The sequence below is a fragment of the Tupaia chinensis genome, unplaced genomic scaffold (genome assembly GCF_000334495.1).
Source record: "Tupaia chinensis unplaced genomic scaffold, TupChi_1.0 Scaffold145870_1, whole genome shotgun sequence".
Classification (NCBI taxonomy): domain Eukaryota; kingdom Metazoa; phylum Chordata; class Mammalia; order Scandentia; family Tupaiidae; genus Tupaia; species Tupaia belangeri.
Window position 1 is genome coordinate 4,309,061 of NW_006205727.1, and position 4,925 is coordinate 4,313,985.

General features: G+C 43.4%; 1 pseudogene; it reads right to left on the bottom strand.

Annotated features, from left to right (window-relative positions):
- On the bottom strand, window positions 1-3,808 carry LOC102475663 (RNA-binding protein 6-like; annotated as a pseudogene).
- Window positions 3,809-4,925: the final 1,117 nt, after the last annotated feature.

The window sequence follows — 4,925 nt, forward strand, 5'->3', positions numbered from 1 at the left end:
TCACACAGTGTAGTAAGCTTTGTTGGACTGTCCCTTGATGGTTTTTCTTGGGGCCCCAGTGTTGGGGCTCCTCATCCAACCTTCAGTCTCCTCCAGTGAAGCCAATCCAGGGTGTCCATATCCCAGGCTGCCCCTTTCCTCCAGCCAGGGGCCTGCTGGACACAGACTCCTTTGCTCCTAGTATCGGTATCTTCATTATCTTTATGATTGCTGACAGTTTCCTTGGAGTATTTAACTTGTTTCCTTTCAGAAGAGTCCGGAGATTAAAGCTTCCTTTTTCTTTAAACTTTCCTTCCATTCTCTCCTTTCCAGATGGCAGCTCCTGCTCAGACCGTTTTATCTTCTGGTGGATTTCCAGGTTTTGCTCGTGCAGGTCTGATGCTGCCAGTGTTTGGTCAAAACCACTTTGTTGGGAGACTGCCTTCTGCAGAGCAGTTTATTCTAGTCAGTGAGTTAGTCTTCTTCGTTCTCCCTTTTTCATCAGTTCCTTTTGCTGCTGGGGCTGTGCTGAATGGGACTGCAGGTTAGGGGTCTGTTCCTCCCCTTCCTCCTCCTCATAGTCACTGTCTCCTCCATACTCACCCAGGAGGCCAGTCAGTGGGTTTACCACCTTAAGTGGGAGGAGACTCTCTTCTTTCTTCATAGTGGGAGGCAGGGGCTTCTTAAAGATGTCTTCTGGGGGAGTCTTTCCCTCACTGGTATTTTCCTGAAACCCTGTCACTTGTCTGCCTCTTTTCTTCTTCCTATCTTTTTTAGATGTTTCCCTCTTGCTATTTGACTTTCCTTGACTGGTGGGTTTCTTTTCCTTGATCTCTTCTTCCTCAGATGACCTCTGATCCTGAGGCACACAGACTTCTTGCTGGGTATTGGGGTCATAATAAGTTCCTGCCAAGGGGTTGTAATAGGAGTCAGAAGGGGAATCATATATGTAGCAGTTAGATGATGATTGTTGTCCTTATTTATTTATATCTGAAGACCAGTCTGTATTTCTTTTACCTCCTCTCCTATCTTGGAAATACTTTTTATCCTGATAGTAATTCATGTGATCAGAATGATCCCCAGAATCCTGTCTTTCTTTTTCAGTTGCTAGGTTTACAGCTACCATTTTCCCGTCAATGCTAAAGGGCAGATCGATATTCTACAAGATCTTCATGATACAGAGTGCTTCTGCATGGGAGCTGATGTCAATAAAGCTGTATGTGTGGCCCAGGGGACCAGTTCTATTCTTGACAATTTGGATGTTGGCAGTATGAGGCAGGCACAGGGCTGCAGTACTTCAATTACCTTGGGTGGAATGAAACTACAGATGCATTTTAGCATGCTCGTTTTGCTCTCCCCATCCTGGCGTGTCTCTCCAGACCAGAACTCCTTTTCTTAGACTCCAGAAAGCGAGTCCTTTTCTTTGAGAAGGAGGTTGATACCTTTCTGTTTCTCTCTTTTGATGTACCAGGTATAATTCTTCAGGTTCCTTATCAGCTAGCCTTTGGGGCTGGTTGGGTTGTTTTTCTGATGACATTGGTATGGAAGCTTTTTTTTTTTTTTCCACTTTTTTTCTTTTTTTTTTTGTTTGAGAGTTTTTTGCTATAAGGCGCATGTGCTCACCAGAAAATATAGAGAGACAGAAAGCAAGAAATCACCCCCCAGGGGGGGGGATGGACACACCACAGTTCCTTCTGCTCCATTCTCCTTGGGGTCTTGGGCACACATGCACAAGCGCCTGGTGTAAGTTTAAGTCACTGGGTCCAGGACTTGGACCGTGGTTGACTACATGGGAGTCCAGCAATGTAGCCATTATGCCATCTGCTGGTCCCTGGTATGGAAGATTTTTGAGGCTGAGAGTAGCTCGTTAATTCTTGTTCGACCTCTTCCCTTGGACACTTGCAGAAGGAACATGAAGATCGGTGTCTACCAGTGCTGGTCTCAGACTGTTTGCAGTACCAAAAATCTGGACTTGGTACATACTCAAGGAATACCGCTTTGTCATGAATTATTAGCATTCCCTGGTTGGCCTATGTGCATCCAATGCATCTTCTAAGAATGAAAACTCCACATAGACATAGCCATAGTCATAATCTGTAATACTCCTTCAACTGCAAGTCCTTCACAGGCATGCTGTTGGAGTCCAACAAGCATTAAGGATCTTTTCTTCTGTGGCATTTTCAGGCACCACACTTAATTGAATAGTCTGCTGGGTTTCTCCTCACTTGGACCTGTCCTATAATCTTTATCCTGAAGTTAACATTGGGCATCTCAGGCAGTTTCACCCTCTGAAAATGATTTGCTCTGACCATTACCAAATACTGGCTTCCTGGTAGCCTGTGGTCCACGTTATGGTATTCCATGCTTCTGTAATCAGTGTCCTGCTTGGCAAGAAAGCCCAGACCACCTTCTTTAAACAGACCAGCATCTGAATTCTGTTGTTCACCTCCAGAAAGCTGTATCTTGTTTTAGTTCCAACTGGACTTTCGCTGTTCTGAAAGTGTGATGGAGACCATGTTCAAAGGGTACACCTTGTGTTTCTCCTTCTCTTGTTTCTAAATGCTCAAAATCTCCCTTGTGAATACCAAAAGCAGGCTTTTCCATTGTATGGTCATGTGTGGATTCTCTCTCATTTGCATTTACATCAGAATGTTCTCTATCTTGTGTAGAGGGTGAATATAATCCAAAATACTTGGGTCTGTGGGGGACATCTCCCTATTTTAAATTCTACACAAGGTCTCAACTCTCTGCTCCAAAAATCCTGATTCGTCCTAGACTGGTATCTACCTCTGAAATCTAAATGAGGTGTACCCCTGTCCCTATAGTCTAAACCTGAACCTTGGCCTCTAAAGTCCACCTGTGCTCCATCTTTGTCCCTGGAGTTCAAATCAGACATATCTCTATTTGTAAAATCAAAATAAGATTGATTTCTGGCTCTAAAATCCAAATCTGATAAATCCCTTCCCCTAAAATCTGCATGGGGTCCATCCCGAGCTCTAAAATCTAAAACATAACTGCCCCGGCCCCTGAAGTCAGATGGAACGTCCTAACCTGAGATCAACAGAGTGAGCATCTCTGTCTCTGTAGTTCATATGTGGTGTCTCCCTACCTCTGTGACCACAGAAGGTCCATCTCCACCCCCTGTGCTCCATAGCTGGTCCTTCTCTATCCCTGTAAATCTTCAGAATGTACGTCCCTACCCCCACAGTCCAACTGTGATGAATCTCTGCTCTGGAAACCTGAAGATGAAAAATCTCCTTCCCTGAGATCACGTCCAGGTCCTTCACCTCATCAATAGTCACATGTAGTCTGTCTCTAACTCCATAGCTGAAAGAACATCCTCTACATTTGCAAAGGGAAGCCCTTATTGCCCCTTGGTAATCAAAGGAAAGTGAATCTCTGCCAGTAAAGTTGCCAGAGTGTCTCTCGTGAGCATGACTCTTAAGGGGAGGAGGAGGATAATCTCTGCTCCACCTGGGAGCAAACCTGTCTTCTTGGCTCCCACTTTAGAAACAAAAACAGTATTACTCAAATTGTCCAGAGAGTTTGAAATCTACTCACTAGCATATTCTTTTCTAATCATGGCGTATTCTTCTGTAAACTTTTTTTTTTTTTTTTCTTTTTTGGCAGAGTTATTTAACAGGGTTCTAGATCTGCAGAAAACAGCAAAGTTTTGCTATTTTAAGAAGTGGCAGAGTAAACTTCTTTGTTTCCATATCAGGACAAGAGGAAAGTCAACACGAGGTTTTCGACACAATGGCTGTGGAAAAAGCTTTCACCCAGTCTGAAAAGGTCTTGTTCTGTTAACAGATTGACAATCATCCCACATTTCTTTCTATGTCAAAAGGGTTCTAAAATAGATCCTTTTGGGGCTGGCAGATGGCAAACTTGCTGGACTCCCACATGGTCCACCATGGTTCAAGTCCTGGAACTAGTGGCTTAAAACTAACGCCAGTGAGCATGCCCAAGAACCCAGGAGGAGAATGGAGACAAAATTGTGGTGTGGCTCTCCTCCCTGGGGGGAGTGATTTCTCACTTTCTATCTCTCTTTCTCTTTTTCTCTCTGTGAGTACAGAGCGCTAAGGCACAAAACTAAAAAAACTAAAAAAAAAAAAAAAATCCTTGTTCTACCAAACTCTGGTTATAGCATTATCAAGGCTACTCCTCTTCCTCTTTAGATGCTGCCCCAGACCCAGCAACCGGAAACCGGAACTTCCTCTCCATGAGGCCCTGGTTTCCACAAAGGCACTGAGCCTCTGCTTTCATCTGTCTGTTACCTGCTGGGAGGCTGAGTACAGCTGTGGTCTTGCTGAATTTACTCCTGTCATGCCCTGAGTACCAATTTAATTTCATAATGAACATGATCTACTTTCTCTCTTTACTTCATTTATTTTGATTTATTTATTTTCCATTTTTCCATTTGTCAATTGTTTCCTCCCCTTGTACCTCTCACACCAATTCTTCACCACCTACTCTGTGCCATCCACTCCCCCACCCCTATAGTCTCAAACATTTACATCCATCCTTTTCACCACCACATTTTCAAGTTTCTCAACCTCTTCCACAGCACCCACTACAAACTGAGTTGGGATATACAATGTGTACCTTTCAAAGTCTGGCTCACTTTGCTTAACATTAAGTGTTCTATATTCATCCACTTTGTTCAAATGATAGGCTCTCATTGTTTCTTAGAGCTGTGTAATATTCCACAGTATATATGTGCCAATTTCTTAACCCAGTCATCAGTTTTTGGACACTTAGGTTACTTTCATATTTTAGTAATTGTAAGTAATGCTGTGGTAAATATGGATGTGTGTGTGTCTTTCCTACTGAGTGTTTTCCTATCTTATGCATAAATACCAAGAAGTAGGATTACCAGGTCATATGGTAGTTCTATTTGTAGGTTCTTGAGGAACTTCCATATTGTTTTCCACAGAGATTGGGGC